Raw genomic sequence first — 19483 nt, 5'->3', positions numbered from 1 at the left:
CAGCTGTCTGTCAGTTGTCATATTGTGGCTGCTGTGTGTTGCTGAAAGCTATGCCACTGGTATTTCAAATGCTGCAGGGTCACCCGTGGTGGACAGGTTTCAGCAGAGCTTCCAGACTAAGACAGACTAGGAAGAAGGAGCTGGCCACCCACTGCTGAAAAAATTGGCCATAACAGCAGTAGAGCATTGTCTGATATAGTGCCAGACAGGGAGAGGATCATGCAAAAAGACCGGGCAGAGTTCTGCTCTACTGTACACAGGATCACTAGGAGTTGGAATCAACTTGATGGCACTAACAACAACAAATTTAAGCTCATGCTTATAGTTTTGGAGTCCAGCTTTCAGGAACTGTCTGCACATCTTTAACTTCCTAATTCCCTTCTAAACATTTTTAGTGGCTGCCTCCTTGAAAAGTGTCTAAGGAGGATTTATTGCTAATGCACAGCATCTAAAGAATTAAGCATGTCAGGGCATCAATACTAGAAAAGCCTCTAGACATTGATTTTTCCTCTCTGTGAAATGGGGATAAATGGATCATCTGCTAGTGAAGTCCACCTGAGAAGTAGCAAATAAAGATGACTAGAAAGCAATGTAGGAAGCTTAGTGAGTGTATTAGTTAGTTTTGCTGTGTAACAAACCATCCTAAAACTTAGTGACAAAACAACAATCATTTGTTAGCTCACAAATCTGTGGATTGGCAATTTAGGCTGGGTTCACTTGGGCAATTCTTTTTATGTTCCTACCTGGGCTCACTCATATGTCTGCAGTCAGCTGGCAGATAAATTGAGGGCTGGGTGGTGTAGGATGGCCCTAGTCACATGTCTAGGAGTTGGAAGGCAGCCAGCCAAGGTGCCTAGGTTTTCCTTTATGTGGCCTTTCCAGAAGGCTGGCTTGTGCCTTTTCATATGATGGTCTCAGGATTCCAGTTGTAGCAAGAGAAGGCAAACCTCAATATCACAAACACTTTTTGAGCCTCTCTTTGAAACATGTTTGTTAATGTTCCATTGGCCAAGGCAAGTCATATGGCCAAGCCCAGATTCAAGAAATAGAATCTGAGGGAGAAATGGACCCCACCTCTTCATGGGAGGAGTTGCAAAATATTGTGGCCATTTTTTCTCAATCTACCACAGTGAGGGAATGTAAATGAAATAGGAGTCCCAGGTCTACCATCTAGGCAGAAAGGCAGGGGTATAAGGAATTAACCAATTTACAGAGCACCCGATAAGACTAGAGTTGATTGGGATTACTCAAAACTTCAAAAAGATAAGATTTTTTGAACAGGTCTTCTGTGAGTAGGGGTGGATGGGAGGAGACTCTGCTTAGTACAGTAGAGATAGCCAGAATTGCTATTGCTGTCGTTAAGAAACAAGCCATGTGTTGTTGGTTTGGTTGGCTAGAGTGGAGAGTTCAAGTGTGCAATTATGAGGAAGTTGGAAGACCAAGCTGATAAGTGCCAGTGGGAAGAGAATCTTTAATTAATGCTAATTCTCTGGAAGTCAAGACACCTTCTACTCTGGGTCTTATCATTCATTAAGAAATAAAACGTTTTAAAAATTATTTCACTTCCTTGAACACTTACCTATCAAATGGAAATTATGGAATAAATAATCTCTTAATTCTATTTGTGCTCTAAAAATTGATTTTACCTTTAATATATTTTCACTCAGTTAATGCATTTAGACTCTGCCCGCTTAGACCTTATAGAATAATATAGAAATAGACCATTCATTCCACCAATACATATTTATTGCGTGATTGATCCTGTGCCAGGAGCTGGGAAACATCAGTGAACAAGATGGACAAGGTCCAAGTCAAAGGTGGTGGATGGGGTGGGGGAGGGGGAGAGAGAACTTACAGGGAAGCAATCAGTCAACATGATGGTTACCAATCATGTTAAACATCGTGAGAGCAATCAATAGAGTGATGAGATAGATTAAGTGTGTGTGTGTGTGTGTGTGTGTGTGTGTGTATCAAAGGCTACTTTAGTTATTATAACCATGGAGGTCCTCTCTGAGGATATGACATTTAAACTAAGACCTAAAAATGAGAAGGAGCCTGACATGTAAAGAACAGATATGGAAGAATGTTCCAGGCAGAGGGAATAGAAAGTTTAAAAGTCTTATGACAGGGGCCAGCCCCGTGGCATAGGTGTACACACTCACTGCTGGCAGCCTGGGTTCGCATCCTGGGTGTGCACCTACACACCGCTCATCAGGCCATGCTCTGGCGGCGTCCCATATAAAGTGGAGGAAGATAGGCATGGACGTTAGCCAGGGCCAGTCTTCCTCAGCAAAGAGAGGAGGATTGGCATGGATGTTAGCTCAGGGCTGATCTTCCTCATAAAAAAAAAAAGTCTTAAGACATAAACAGGTAGTGAAAACAGGGAATTGTGGTAGGGAACGTACAGAGTGCTACAAGAAATTTTGTAAAATCAAAGAAGAGAGCTCAAGCATAAACAGGGATTCTCCATGAGCCAAGCTCTTAATCACCAAATAGTCCTATGAACAAAGACTAAGAGAAATCCTAAAAGACACTCAAGGCAGTTGAGAGACACTAAGAAATTAAATTTTACCTTAATCACAAGCAATGCCAATTACAAAAGAAAATGTTGGGAGATAAGTCTACAGAAACCAGTGGAATTGACCAGATAAAGAACTCTCTAATGAACTCAAATATAAAACTGCAAAAAGATAGACCCAGGAAGACTGAGGCCAACAATGGGCAAAGGTCATGAAACTGGAGAGAAAAATAAAAGAAAAGTCTAACTATATTTGGAGACAGGAGGACAAAGAAGAAAGAGATGCACATTTTGGGATGTTTGGTGTAATATTTAGCAGGCAGGTTATAGAAAGAAAACCAAGTTATTCAATTTCCATTTGGCCTCTGTGTTTTGTATCACGTAGAATGATACTGAAAAATTAAACATATAGAACAAGAATGTTGAAACAGACCCTGAACTCCAGGATAGGGAACAGTGCAGGAGGTCCTGGTGCAGATGAAGCAGGCATAGGACAAGAATAAGCTGAAGTGGAGTCAGCCCTCATGGGCTAGTGGTTAGAGTCGGGCGCTCTCACCACTTGGTGGCTGGGGTTTGTTTCCCGGGTGCAGAACCACACCACCTGTCTGTCAGTTGCCATGCTGTGGCAGTGGCTCACACAGAATAACTAGAAGGACTTACAACTAGAATATACCATGCACTAGGGCTTTGGGGAGGGGAAAAGAGAGAGGAAGATTGACAACAGATGTTAGCTCAGAGCGAATGTTTCCCTGCAAAAAAAAAGAAGGTGAAGTGTTGGGATATTCCTGGCAAGGTTTGACACCGAGTGGACAGCTATTTGTTGATAATCCATCCTTATCTGTGTTAAGAGCCTGTATTATTGTGGTTTGAGTTTTGTCTAAAAATCAAAGGCAAACAAATGTATTCTGTTTAACAGAATATTAATGGCACTATGGAATCATTTCTATTATAATCAATATTTACATTCTCATGGAACTTCTTTCTCAAAAACTCTATTTTTATTTCTACTTTCATTTATCACAAAGCTTAGCCATTTTCTTTCAACATAGACTAAGGTAATTGCCATAAGCTAATAATTCATCACCATCATCACCATCATCATCTTTAGCAACACATTTATAGGTTGTATTGTGCTCTGGTACACTTTATCTTATATGATCTTTACATCTACTCTGTGAGGCAGGCAGAGCAAATATGATTTTACCCCCTTTTACAGATGAGAAAGAGGAGGCTCAGAAAGTAAGAGCAATATGTTGTGATAATAGAGCTAGGGAGTTGCTTGTATATACTCAAAACCAAATTTTTGCATTCCATGCCCAGTACCCTTTATCCTTAACCATCTCGTGTTCATTAATTTAAATGCATCTTCCTCCTTTCCCCCAAAAATGTGGAATAAATAATTCACAAGTTTTAATTTATGAATGTACTGCTTGTGTACAGAGGATTGTCTAGGTTACATTTGAATTTGAATGTAAACAAGCTAATATCCCTGATTTTTCTCATTTCCATGCCTTAACATATATGCTGTTCCATGGATGAAGATATTTCTCAGGCCTGCTTTTGCCTTAATGATGAGCTCAGTGGGGTCCAACACACTGAGTTATTAAGGTCCTGTGATCATGTGCTTTGTGATACTACGGTTGGAAGGATTGCTTCAGCCTGTCCCGATCAGTGCCTCTAGCTCACAGGGCTGGGGCTATCAGGCCTTTCGGAAGATAAACATCTTAATAGAACAGGTATGTAAGATCTCTATTATCACTCCAGAGGACCCAATTCCTGAGTAATCCTCAGTGTCTGGCTCATCTCATCAAATCCCTCTCTAAAACACAGCACTGTTCTCCCACAATGAGATAATCTGTAAGAGGAAAGCTTACAGTTGAAGAAGGGAAATGGAGGAGAGTCTGGCATTTCTCGTTAATTTGATAGTTATGTCTTAAACAAACAACCCACAGGCATTTGAACTGAGTTATTTATTTTGCCTCTGATGCCCCTGTCTCAGAACAAAAGCAAATGTACTATTAATTCTCATTTGCAACACTAGTTTGATTTCGATTTCCATCTCAATTTACTTTTATGCTTTGTCGTGGTGTGGGTATGTGTTTAGGATCCAGAGATGTTGCAATAGAAAGACTGGATTGGATTAAAACAAATGTTTATGAGGTTTTTTGTTTGGCTTTTAGATTTTACCTGTCTTTTTGTAAGTTTCCCCTCAATCTGCAATATCACTCATTTGGTCATACTTATTCTTTTGAAAAGTGACCCCCTTTTTTCTTTCTTTCCTTTTTTTTTTTTTGTTTTTTTTGAGAACCTCTGAGTATCTGAGTATCTGATATATATATATCTGAGTATTCCATTAACTGCTAGATTGGTTCCACAATGTCTTTGTAATGGCTTTTTGCCTCCTGGGAGATTTCTCTCTATCTTATATTCTTAATTAATAAGTTCTTTACCAATTGCCACACAATAATAGAGTATTCTTTTAAGCTTAGGAAATGTGTTGGTGCTTGTTAACTCATTCTAGGTCTCTATCCTAGAAAATCTGTGTTGATACCACTGACGGAACTTCCGTGCACATAACTGTAGGTATTCTAGTCCTAAGAGAAAAGGATGGCACAATTGATTCCCCAGCCTTCAAGTGAGCTTAGTCAGGTAACCACTTGTGGATGGGAAAAGCTAAGTGGCAAATAACAGCAATAGCTGTAGGAGAACAAAGGTTAAGAAAATCATTTAGATTCTTGAGTGTTCTTGAGGAAAGAAAAAAACAAAAGATGATGTTACCAGTCCCCTGTCAAAACGCATCTGACTATAACTTCCTGGGGGCAGTAAGATGTAATTCAAGGGATGTTTCTCCATCTTCACTCCATTTACTCATTCGTTCATTCATTCATTTATCTCTCATACTTTTCAGCAGTTATTATATGCCAGGCTTAGACTGACAAAGAGGAATAAGACACAATTCTTACTCACAAGAGAAAGATCTATGTCAGGTGTATCCTTGAAGACCAAACAAATAAGAGATATACGCAGGAAGGAATTATCAATTGAATATTCATCAGATGGAGTAGGGAAGACTACTTCATCCTATGCCCTAAGGACTTATATGCTATACTTTAATGAAATGTTAACCTGAAATTTTTCAAAGAACTAAGGGGTCCAAAGTAAGAAGCCGCAATGCCGCCACAAACTGAGGTGGAGGAGGGGTGGGAGTGAGGAAGGGAGACCTTGCAAATTCATTTCGAGTTTGATAAGGTGAGAGAATTCTGAAATACTAGAAATTAATGGGCCTGAAGGAATAGGTCAGGTCTCTCATTCTGTGGACGAGGAAAGAGGCCAAGAGAGGTTAAGCACACTGTCTAAGGTGAAATAGCCAATGAGTGGTAATGTGACTCTTGTCTTGCCTTTTTCCATTCAATCCAGTGATGTCCTACTGAATATTTCTGAATTCGAGTGTCAAACTCACCTCCTTCCTTCACATTCCCTCTGCCTTGCTTCAGGCCCTCATGGTCTGCCATCTAGACAATACAATAGCCACCTTCTTGATTTTCTTCTCCCAGTGTTTTTGTACTCTATCCTTTCCACAGCCCCCACCCAAAATTGTCTTCCTTATTAAGAGCTCACTGTTCTAAAATCTTTGATGGATCCCATGCCCTACTGAATAAAGGCTGATTGGGTACAGCATTCAAAATCCTCCTAGATCTACCTCCAAACTGTCTTTTTAGACTCTTTTTACTTTTTCTTATGAATCTTGTGCTCCAATGGCCCAAATCACACCTTTTACAGACCAACTCTAAGTGTTTGCTCATGTTTTCCCCTCTGCTCCCAATCAACTAACATGTGCCACGTACTATCCAAGGTGTTGGAGATACAAACTTGACCAAGTTGGACAAGGTCTCTGTTCTCTTGGAGATGACGTTCTAGTGTAGAGGCTTTGGCCAGTGTCCATATAAATTATCATGCTTCTTTTGTGCTATGATTCAAAAAATATTTGGGAAACACTGTTCCAGTAAATGACTTGAATGCTTTTCACTTCCTTCACTGTCTATCAAAATCATATCCATTCTTCAAGATCCGGATCAAATGCAGACTTCTCTATGAAACTGTCCTCAAGTCCCCCCATTGGTAATTTCCCTTCTGTATGTTCATGTTTAAGTCCTTTGCAAGTTTGTTCCATCAACAAATATTTATTGGCCACCTACCATAAATGCCAGGCATGGATCTAGGGGTTAGAATTACAGCAAAGAAGAATAGATGATATAAGCAGGAACCATTGTTTAGTCATCTTGGTATCCTTATCTTATTTAAAAGATTTCTCAAGTACTTCATTATCTTCTACATTAATTTTACAATATGTTTGTGTAACATATTTTATAATAATAATGATAGTAGTAGTAATAATAATAATATTAATAATAATAATGACTTTCCATGCACTTTCATTTAATCATCACAACAATCTTAGGAAGTAGTTATTCTTATCATGCTCAATTTACAAATGAGAAAACTGAAGCATGAAATTGTTAGCTAACTTTCTCAAGGTCATATTGGTGGAAGGTGGCACAGGTATTCGATAAATGCTTCACGAGTTGACATGTGTCACATAATTGATCACATCTAGAGGGCTAGGTGATATTTAAAATATAATTACTGAAAAATCGCTGGCATGTTTTAGTGATCTTTGGAATCCAAATAACCAAAAATGTCTACAACCCCTTTATCCCAAAGTAAAATCTAGATCATAACCTTGGGGAACTGAACAATAAGCCCTTCACCATTCAAACACTAGAAACATAGGGTGGATTAGCAACACCCAAGCAGCAGGGGTTTCATTTGAGGATAAGTTAATCACTTGCCAAAAGCATGATAAAACTGGCTGTCTAACTCTAGAGGGTTATGGAGGCTTTATACCAAGAAGTCAATACATAACAAGAGTAGTTACCTGCTCTAACACCTACCTGAGGGAGGGGACTAGATCAGAGGATCCCTGAGTCTCTTGTTCTTTTCGGTTCTGCTCTAGTCAGCGTTGCTCCAGCACATTTTCTTCAGCCTACAGTTCTTCTGTAGATAATACACAGTGCCCATGGGCCTACCCATCTCTGCCCTCTCATTGAAAGGCAAAATCTCTTCAGAAAAATGCTGTGTCAAGAGCAAAACTCCACAAAAACTAAAAATCACAAGACATACGAAAGGACTAAGTTGGCCAGGGGGATTGGGCTGAGGGAGAACGTAATTACGTGAGTTGGAACTTGGCCAGCAAACAAGGATGAATGCAGAAACAGGAAGGCTTCCATCCTGTGAGAAGTTCCAAGCAAGCCTTTGGGACTAGAGGTGGTCAAGGTCTACGCTTTATGTTTCACTGATTTCTGCCATCCCTGGAAACACATTGGCCCCTTGCTGAAACGGTTAGTTCCAAACTGACTTGAAGAACAGCATTGCTTACTAAAACATCAGCATTATCAATTACTCTGGACAGTCTAGGAAGCAAAAGGGATTTAAGTGTTGGCAGGATTATGAAACACAGTCCAGCGTGTGAGAAGGAGAGAGGAACGGAGGACGTGCTATTTCAGGAGTACAGACAGGTTGTACTTAGAAGCTCCCTAGTGGCTCTCAAATCTCGTCCCTCCCTTCCCTTCCCGCATCCACCAACAGTTCAAGCTTTTTTGACTGGCATTTTTGCCCGGATTGTGGCAATGAGGACACTAAACTCTAGGGGGAGCTCAAGCTTCCCTGGTGGGTTCTATGCTCTGGGTTGGGAGTAGGAACTCGCGATGTTGCTTTGAAATGCCCAGTAAACGGGCGATATGGCAAGAACCAAAAAGCTGATGGCCGTCCCTCTGTCAGGAGACCCTCTGTCAGGAGCTGTCTACTCTCTTGGATAGTTCCATCTCTCTCGTGCTGCTGCAAAGCAGCTTGGGACTTCTTACATGAAAGACAAAACAACTCAGGGATTCAAAACAAAGGGCAGGTGCCAGGTGCTGGGGGGATGGCAAGTTAATGTTGAATGGGTTCAGAGGTTCAGTGTGGGATGATAAAAATGTTCTGGAGGTGGAGAGTGGTGATGGTTGCACAGCAATGTGAATTTACTTACTGCCTCTAATTATACACTTAAAAATGGTTAAAATGGTAAATTTTATGTTATGTATATTTTACCACAATTTTTAAAAGTCTTTCATCGTGGATTTGGATAGATTTAAAGATTTCAATTTCTGGCGTATTGCAATGATGGCATCTTTAAATAAAGCTATATCACGCTTTAAAACAAACAAATGAATGGCATTGGAGGCATGTAGACCTGTGAGCCTCTCAGGTAAATTACCCTCCAAATTCACCCTCTCCACGGGAAATGTACTCAGAGAAAGCCAAGATTGGAGTCCACCTTCTTGCCTTACAGAGGAGGAAACTGAGACCAATGCAACAACCTGTCTAAATCTCAGCCCATAGTCCTGAAATCTTTATCTGGACCCATGATGCTATTATCCATTTCCATACTTTGTTCAAGGTGTTACCCAGGCCCTCACCTCCTAATGCTCTGTGTGGCTAGCTTAGCCCCTCAAGACTCTAACTCAGTTGTCACCTTCTGTTGGAATGGATTAGACACCCTTCTCTGTCCTCACCTGTGTTTATTGTTTTTCTTTCTGAATTAGACAGTGAACTTCTAGAGTGTAAGGACCATCTTTAAATTCTTAATACAAAAGGCAGTGTCTGGCACACAGTAGGTGCTCCACAATATCTGTTGCAGTCAACTTCACCTAATATGAATCCCTAAACAAACTCCGTTCTCCAATTCCTGCAAAGACTCCAGAATGACCAAGCTTAGATAATGACCCCCTCTGTGCAAGGAGAACTCAAATTCTTGTGCAAGGAGGTCACTGGAGAAATATGCAGGTGACAGAACGAGGGCAGGGAGTGGAACCAACATCCAAACCCCAAATAGAACTCTAAACTGGAAGCATTCTTCACAGAGTGATAATACTCCACGGCAGCGCGGAGTTAACTTGGCTGTTTCATTCACTCCTACATCCACTTGATGTCACTCTCACTGCCCAGTAGGACTGTGTGTCGAAGGCCTTTGGTCACAGAGCTTTGTGAAAAGCACAGCTAAACCAGGTTTGGGAGGTACTGAGGGTTTCCTGGTGACAGAGTTACCGGCCAGGCATCATCCTACCTGAACTCCCTCCTCCTTACTCCAAGAACAAGATACCCTCGCCCTGTTTCATTTCCAAGTTCTTTGTCCTGAAGACAACCCAGAGAGAGACCAATACTTGTCGTGCTTGGCACTGAGCCCAGCATAGACGGGCAAATGCCACCACTCACCTGAGACGGGACTGGGGATTAAATTTAGGAACTTTTCTTCCTATTCTCCGTAGATTTTATTTTTTCTGCTGTGAATTCTCCAGTTTGTGAGTTGACCAAGTATATTTTTCCCCAAGATAGAAGTTTGCTGTTGGTTAGTTTGTAGTTCCTGAGAATGCAAAAATAAAACAAGAAATTTAGCCTGGTCCGTTACAAAGAGTAAAAGAGTTGGACTATCCAGTTCTCTTCGTGGCCCTTGTATTCACTTGCTAGGTGACGTTGAATGGGTCACTTAAGCAGATTGTGTCTTTTAAATGTGTTTTTTAAACCAGATAAGCTATGTGGATAGTTTTAGGGTCACGATGAGAAGAATGTGACAATCTTTCTAGAGAACTTTTGAGGAAAATGTACAATATAAAGCCTGGCTGGCATTATTCTCCGTTCTGAACCTGATCAGTAACTTACAACTTTGGAAATTCACAACAATAGCTGAGAGCGAGCTGGAATCATGAACGTACTTTCCCCTCTCCTCTCTTTCACCCTGTAGCAGTCTCATCAAAGTGCCATGTGACTGAGAAAAAAGCACTTAGCTTCTGTAAGCCTGGATTTAAACAATTGCTCAACGTAAAACCCAGCTCTTGCCAGTGAGCCATTCATTGGCAAAGCCCATTGGCCAGGGTGAAGTACTCTGGGGACAGCTGTCTGCTGCTCCCAGAAGCCTTGATCCTCTCACTGCTGTCTGCTTGCAGCCTGAGCCGCAAACACTTGTCGGTTCATAGTTATCTCCTGGTGTCACAGTTCAAATGAGATCTGATGCTGCTGCAGAATCATGGTTCTTGTTCTTCTCCAGCCTGGGCATGAGTGCTTTCTTTTTCTTTGCTGCTCTCTCCTAATCAGTCAGTTGTTTTGAGCGCTCAGGCGGCTCTGAAGAGGGTCTCAGGAGCCTCAGTGACTCAGCAACGCCTCCCATCTTGGGTGCCTGTACCTACACGTGGCCCTTGCTGATATTCAGATGAATATCATCCAGACTGTGCTCAATTGAAAAGACACAGTTTTGTTAACCACATACATAAAGGACCAAGACAGCCACAGACAAGTTCAAGTTACTCAAGCAAATGAAATGGTTTTCAAAAGCTCTTCCTTCAAAGCACTTAACCATTGGTAATATGTGGTTATACATTTTGTTTGTTTAAAATTGTGTTCCCCATAGCTGGTGAATTCCACGAGAGCAGGCACCATGGGTATTTTGTCCTCATTGAACTCCAGAGCCAAGGCTGGTATAGGTCTCATGCTTGTACTCACCAGGATAACATTTAATGGAAAAAATCGAACTCTTCAGAAATCTTTATTTCAGAGACTCTTAAGGAGTTAAAGCTGATAAAAGAACTTGAGTGATTATCTTCTTCAATTTCCCTTAAAAGAGTGAAATAACTTACCTAAGATTACATAACATATTAGCAGCAGAGGAGTATGCTTCTGGAAGCTCGTTCATATCAATTCTATTTTGTTCCCTCTATGTCCTCAGGGTTCAAATATTTCCTGGTATAGGGTAGGTGTCACATGTAGTTCCAGGGACCACAGTGTGAGATCCACTGGTCTAACAACACCAAGCTTCCTATACTTAGCTGAGACATCAGATGCTTAACCACAACCACATCTGGGACTTGCTTATCCTTCATCCCCGCACGTCTTTCACACAGCCTCTCCTTAGTGTCACCCAATGTACACACTTCTACTATAGCACGTACTATATTAGAATGAAACTTGTTCTGCCTGCCAGTCCCCCCCACACGACTTTGAGCTCCTTAAGGAAAGGCATTATCACTGAGCCCTAAGGGACTGGTGGCAAGGGGGTCCTTTTGCCCAGAGCCGCTCACTCCAACAGAACAAGACCCGGTTTGGAATAGCAGAGCAGAAATGTTATTCATTGATCAGTGAATGGAGGAGGCAGAGCTCATGCTCTAAAATAGCTTCTCCCGGAAGGGAAGGTGAGCAGGGTTCTTACGGGATGTGCAGGGGGAGGGGTCTCTGCGTCATCGCTTGGGGTGGGGGCATTTGGGGCATGCGCAGATCTTCCCTTCTTACACACGTTTCCTTTTGCACAGGGCACCCCATTGCCAACTGGGACCTTTCTGGTTTGGACCGGTTCTGTGGTATGGCTGGCATTGTTCTGCCTTGGTTCCTATAAGCAAACACAACTTAAAAACAAAGCATTAGACATGGAAAAGGTTTTAGGGACTTCCCTGGGTGACAGCATAATATTTCCCCTAATCTCACTGTGATCCCAGAACGGTGCCTGGTACATAACAGGAGCCCCATAAATGTGTATTGGTGGGAGAAGAGCTGAAAGCAATTATGATCAGTCACTCTATACATTCCTTCAGACCTGTGTGCCAAGGATATAGTCTTTTCATATCCTGGTCTTCCAAACTCAGCAGACACCAGAGAATAGTTAAGGATAATTGAAATTGTGGGGAATGTTTACAATAGCACTTGTACCATTACACCCTAACCACACATCATGTGTGTTCCATGAGGGAAGGAACAGTGAGTGAAATTTCCGAAGGAACAAGGAGATGTGTGTACAGAGAAGGAAGGATGAAGATAAATGAGCCTGTTTCCTGGCATGGAGAACCTACTCTCCAAATGTTGTTGTTGTTTACCGTGAATGTTGGATGCATCGGGCACATTATCCAACTTTCAAAATGAATAATTTACATGGTGTTTCTGCACAGGATGAAAATGCAGCAGCAGAATCCTGGAGAACAGGTTGAAGAATCCTGCTGAGGCTGCTGGAGTGGAGTTGGGGAGTGCATTACCTAGTACGAATCCCAACAGTGAATATTCTAGAAGTCAGATGTCCTGATGAGGGTGTGGACTTTGAAGTCAGAGCCCACTTGACATCATGTCTATGCTACTTTCTATGTGACCAGAGTCAATTGCTTAACCTGTTTGAGCTTTAGTTCCTTCATCAGTAAAATGGAGCTGAAATCTTGGCCAGTCTGAGGATTAGGTGAGGTAATGGATATAAAGCGCCCAGCACAGGTCAAGGCAGGTGCTAGACAATGAATAAATGGCAGGTATTATTATTCCACTAGCAACTCCATAATATTCTGTATAATCACAGAGACTTTTAACATATGTTAAATGGATTCTCATAATATTTTTAAAGAACAATTAGAAGGACCTTGATCCAGTGATCAAAACACAATTCCACCTTCACATGGCGGGAACAATGGCACCAGCGTTCAAGGAAGGCTCTAGTGCATTTGTTTGGATTTTGTCATGATTTTGTCAATATAGGAGTGAAAATTCTCACTCAAAATAAATCCAAAGTTAAAGTAGAAATTTAAAATGCCAATGTTATTGCTATTATTATTAATAGATCTCATTTAATGATGTCTAATATTTGTCAGAAACTGTGCTAAGAGCTATATAACTATGATTTCCATTTACTCCTCCCATGGATTAGGAGGGATTTACTCTTATTAGAATATAGGTTCTCTGAAGTAGGTACTGTTATTATTCTAGGTGGTAGGTACTACTATTGTCTCCATTTTAATTTTTTGTTGTTGTTGTTGTTTTTGTTTGTTTGTTTTTTGTTTTTTGTGAGGAAGATCAGCCCTGAGCTAACATCCATGACATCCATGCTAATCCTCCTTTTTTTTTTTTTTTGCTGAGGAAGACCGGCTCTGAGCTACCCTCTATTGCCAATCCTCCTCCTTTTTTTCCCTTTTTCTCCCCAAAGCCCCAGTAGATATTTGTATGTCATAGTTGCACATCCTTCTAGTTGCTGTATGTGGGACGTGGCCTCCGCATGGCCAGAGATGCGGTGCGTTGGTGCACGCCCAGGATCCGAACCCGGGCCGCCAGTGGCAGAGCGCACACACTTAACTGCTAAGCCACAGGGCCAGCCTTATTTAATTTTTAATTAAAAAAAATTTTTTATTTTTGGTGAGGAAGATTGGCCCTGAGCTAACATCAGTTGCCAATCTTCCTCTTTTTGCTTGAGATAGATTGTCCCTGAGCTAACATCTGTGCCAATCTTTCTCTATTTTGTATGTGGTATGCCGCCACAGCATGGCTTGGTGAGTGATGTAGGTCCACACCTGGGATCTAAATCCATGAACTCCAGGCCACTGAAGCAGAGCACGTGAACTTAACCACTACACCACTGGGCCGGCCCCTGTCTCCATACTAGAGATGAGGAAGTTGAGGCTTGGAGACAAGCAGCTCGGGAATGAGCCCAGAGATGAAAACACGTGGCAAAAGTAACTCACCAAGGTCACATGGCAGAGTGCTCGGGCCAGGACTCAACCCCAGGTCAGCCTGACTCACAAGGTCATGGCCTTCCCCTCAACTCTGTATGGCTTCCCATATATATAATATAGAATCATTCCATCACACCTAGAGTCATGACTCCTGGTATATTTACCGACCAATTTAGGAAACATTTAGCAGGAATGGTACTATGTTCAAAGCTCTGTGCTCTCCGTGGTGGGAGATTTACTAACGGATATGTTCTGATCTTGTCTTCAAAGCAATTTGCAAATAACAAAAGGTATAAAAAGAAACCAAAACTGAGTACAAAGTCAGGTGTGGGCAAGGGGCAGAAGCGCTGAGTAAGAATCCAGGCAGCCTCTAGCTTCCAAATTGGAACTCTTTTGATCTAGCGTGGGCCTCTTTTAACTCCTGTCTGAGTGGCACAGTTCAAGACGGATTTTTGCCAAGGTCTGGGGCAGACAGGCCGGATGGACTGCTTTTAAATCCACAAACTCCCCCACGTCTGGCCCATCAATCCAAGATGTTGTTTCTTCCCAAGATATCTCAGACGCAGCTATCTTGGCAACTAAGTTGCATATCTAAGTTGAAATCATAGGTTCAATTCTGCTGATATCTTCCTGGTAGCCTGGCTGCTCACCTTTTCCCCCTCTCTGTCTTTTAAAAATGTCAGCCTCTCACCTTAGCTGTTAACAGAGTGTCTCAGGAAACTCTCTCCTCACACTTCTCCACTCACTTCCTCAGGGTTTCTCATTTCAGGGCATACTGGACTAAGGCTGGCTGGTTAGAAGTGAGAGTGGACCAGACTAATTTGCAAAGTGAGATTAATCGATGGAGGTTGTTCCTTATAATGCATTTTTAACATACCTGCTGTTGTCTGGGGGGGGTGAACTCCCTAATTTTATGTGGTTGTTTTCAGAAATTAGTATATGACTGACTTTTTTGCTTTTGACTTTATTTTTACTCAAACACAGGTTTCAGTTAGAAATGAAGGCAAAAACTTCGTTTTAGTGAAATGAATGAAAGTCATGATATAAATATCAAGATGCCTAGATATAAGCATGTATAGAATAGAACAGCACATCTTTTTCCCGGTAGCAGTGGTCCATAAGCACGGCACGGTGTGAAATATAGGAAGCAAACTTATAGGGATAAGAAATATGCATGGGAGGTTTCAATGTTCTTGTGCGGGCCAGGGCAATATCAAGAGAAGATGGTAATGAGTAGTTTGGGGACTGCATAGGGGTGTCAGTAAAGGAACGATGGAAGTAAGGGAGTGAAAAAGAAACAGACCCACCAGGACAGGAGGAGAAGGGGGTAATGCTTGGGAGAAGGAAGGTGCTAGAGACAAATTCCTGTTTCACTATTTTTCGTAGGTCCAAAAATGTTAGAGTCATAACAACACCACCAGCACCACCACCAGCACCACCACCACCATCATCATCATCATCATAACAGCAATGATAAAAATAGCTGTTGTTTATTGAGTATTGTTTATCCTGTGCCAAGAGTTACACTAGATGCTATCCAAACATCTTTCTCCATTCCTTATAACAGCCCTGCATATAAGTATAAACTATATTCCCACATAGAAACTGGCACCCAGGGAGGTTAGGTAACTTGCCCAAGGTCAGGCTAGCAAATGGCCAAGCCAAAATTCAAACCCAAGTTTCTCTGACATCAAAGTGCTCAAAAATACGTCTACCCCAGGTCTCATACAACACTTTCCAAAGTGGTAAGACACCTTGGGGATGGAGGGATTGACTCAGCAACACCTACTACGCACCCGGTAGTGAGGGCAGCCTCCTCCTTCCAAACGGCAGTCATGACACAGCACACAGATCCCGGAGTGAGAAACTATCGGGCTGGAAGGGGCATTGAGAGTCTTCTGATCACCTAGCTTCATTCTTGAAGACTCAGAGAAATGAAAGACTCTGTTTTCCAGACTGCTGGTCTCAAGCTTTTTCTACTTCTTTGGTATTGTTTTGTATGGGGCTGGCCCTGTGCTGTAGTGGTTAAGTTCAGCGTGCTCTGCTCTGGTGGCCTGGGTTCATAGGTTTGGTTCCCAGGCGTGGACCTGTACCACTTGTCAGCCATGCTGTGGTGGTGTCCCTTATACAAAAAATAGAGGAGGATGAGCACAGATGGTAGCTCAGGGTGAATCTTCCTCAGCAAAAAAAAAAAAAAAAAAAAGGAATTTTTTCTGTCAATATAGCTACAGTTTTTTAAGCATTTATTAATCCAGGTTCTGCATGAAGTTACACATTTTAATACAGTATTTTTATTATTATCTATATTTTATTGATGAGGAAACTGAATTTTGAGGAAACTGCCTCATTGTTTGATGTTAAAAAAAAATTAAAATAAAAACCTTAAGAGGTCTGTATAAAATCTTCAGCATCCTTCTGCCTCCTCCTACAAACTCAATCCTTGTTGTTTAGAACACTCTTTGGCACACAGGCCTGCACTGTATCATGCCATGTGGGTCCTGTTGTCCTTTGTGAATTTATTGTCCTTTTTAATTTTATTTTACGTGAACATAACTCACCGTTTGATTGTATACTCCTTTAGCCTACCCTACATCACACCTTGCATTAGGTTATATATGCGGTAGGTACTTGATAAGTATTTTAATTCAACATTTATTATGAACCTACTAGGGACCTTACATATGTTGTTTCGCTTACTTCTCATGATGATGTTATGTGATAGGTAGTGTAGTCTCCATTTTATAAATGAAGAAATCAAGGCTCAGGATGGTTAAATAGCCAACCAAAGCTGGTTTGATGACAATCGGGTCTCAAGAATGAGTGGACTGGGAGGCCAGCCTCGTGGCATAGTGGTTGAGTTTGGCACACTCCGCTTCGGTGGCTAGGGTTTGCAGGCTTAGTTCCCAGGCGCGGACCTACACCACTCACCAGCAGCCACACTGTGGTGGCAACCCACATACAAAATAGAGGAAGATTGGCACAGATGTTAGTTTAGGGCGAGTCTTCCTCAGCAAAATAGAAAAAAAAAGAGTGGACTGATAAATGAGACCCCTCGGAAAACCAAAAGCACCAAAAAGAAGTCTGTTTCACTCAAGTTGGATGAGAGATTTCTGTCATTTCAGTGTTTACTTTAAGGCAATCAGAAATTTTCATTAGCTAAGAGAATATACATTCTTTTTTCAGTGGTCAAAACAATGGCCAAAATAGGATAAACCAGTGACCAAAAAGTCAGATCACATCCAGAGTAAAGATTTCAATATATGCATAACAATGCTCTCAGGCCAGGCTCTTACGCACAGGTCTCCAGAGTAGGGACGTTCATTAAGGCTATTCTATTCTCAGTTGTGTGATCACTGTTCTTTTTGCACTGGTCAGCCAAAATGAAAGAAAAACCTCATTTATTCTATCTAAAATGAGATCAGTGGGTATTCCACACGTGTTTAAGGAAAAAGCTTATGTAAGGGAACAAAGTCTTAGATTGACATCTTCGGTGTCAATGAACCAAGGTTGCAGATCCAGCCCCATGCTGGGGCATTGACTTTCAGAGAAGAAAATGCTCCTGTTCGTGCCTCTATGGAGCATATCTAACTTTAAACAGTTTTCTCCCAAATGAGTGTGTTGGTCCTGGAAGGAGTCTCGTGGGTCTGACTAACTTGGCCAGCCCACGACCATGACTGAGACAAATCCTTGCCAATAATTCCTCAGTCAGCACTGTTGTTTTGTAGAGGAAGGATAGAACATGTGCAGAGTAGTTACATACAGCCAAGACTCATTCATTCGGATTTCATTTGCGCATCAGACATTATTAAGAAAGTACTATGGGGCCGGCCCCATGGCTTAGCTGTTAAGTGCGCGCGCTCCGCTGCTGGCGGCCGGGTTCGGATCCTGGGCGCGCACCGATGCACCGCTTCTCCGGCCATGCTGAGGCCGCGTCCCACATACAGCAACTAGAAGGATGTGCAACTACGACATACAACTATCTACTGGGGCTTTGGGGGAAAAATAAATAAATAAAATCTTTAAAAAAAAAAAAAAAAAAGTACTATGTTCTGGACAATGGGCCAGGCCCTGGGGGGACAAAGATGAATAAGCAAGGTTCTAGAATTCAAGCAGCTCATGGTCTAGTTGGGAAGGATTATTCTGTGTTAGTGAAAAGTATAAGATACAGATTAGTTTTAAGGTCCTGATTTCTTAAAAAAAAAAAAAAAAAGCCAATTTGAAGGGATCAGTTAGAAGTGCATGTTCTTGAGTTCTACCTACTGAATCAGAAACTGTTTGTGAGGCCCAGAAATCTGTGCTTTAACCAGCTCTCTGGGTGATTCTGGAGCAGCTAAAGTTTGAGAACTGCTGTATGAGAGCACGTGACACAGGAGTTGCAGGAGATGAGAAGGTGTGGGCAAATGGTGTAGCATGGAAACACTTGCATGACATATAAGATTTAACAAAGAGATGCCACTGGGAAGTCTTCAAGCAAAGGAGTAGCATGGTCCCATTGGCATTTTAGAAAGAGCCAGGAGAAAAAGTCACTGAAATTTTTCTACTTTAATGATATCAGGCATATGGATATTTGCTATATGGCCAGCCCTGCAGAAGTACAGAAGGAACCCAAAAGACAAAGGCAACATTTGGGACTCCTTTTGGTTGTAGGATGATCCTCCATTTGTGATTCAGAAATTTAGCCTGTTATTTTGCTAGTGCAATAAGCTTCTAGAGTAAGTTTAAATCAAGTGATAACCTAATCACTTCTAATTTGTCTACAAGGTATTCCTCCACAAATATTATCCCTGAAGGCACTTTAGATATATTGACACCTTATTTCTCATAACGACCTTACGAGGTACTATTATTATTGCCATTTAAAGATGGGGAAAATGAGGCACAAAGAGGTTAAGTAACTTGCTCAGAGTCACACAGCTGATAAGTGACAGAGCCAGAGTTTGAACCCAGACCAGAGCTTAACTTTTCACCATCGCCCCAACCACACTGTGCCAAGTTCTACTGCTATGGTCATGAAAATCAGTAGGCCTATTTGTGTTGTGGGGGGTGAGGAGCTCCAGGAGACAGTGAGGCATTTTCCAGATGTGGAGTGTGATTAATTTACACTATGTTGGTAGTTTTCCTGAGGACCACAGGGAGCGGGTGAAGTCAGCATCTCTAAGAAACTTTGTCCAGTGGCTCATCATCCCAGTCTATTCACATGCATTAGGAATCTCTGCAGACCCTGGGACAGGGGCCTTGCTGAAGATGCCGCTGAGACCTGAGCTCTTTCTGCTTTGAATTATTTCTAATGTGCTCCAGGGAAGAGCCCGAGACTCCTCTGCATAACTAGACCACAGGTGGGAGTTGTAAGGGCCTAATATCCCTAAGGACTTATTATTGACCAGCCCTTGTGCTAAGCATTTTC

This window comes from Ceratotherium simum, chromosome 36, assembly GCF_057802395.1.
Source record: "Ceratotherium simum simum isolate JZ-2026a chromosome 36, ASM5780239v1, whole genome shotgun sequence".
In the NCBI taxonomy this organism is placed as follows: domain Eukaryota; kingdom Metazoa; phylum Chordata; class Mammalia; order Perissodactyla; family Rhinocerotidae; genus Ceratotherium; species Ceratotherium simum.
The sequence above is the reverse complement of the archived record's forward strand: the minus strand, read 5'-3'. Positions refer to the sequence as shown.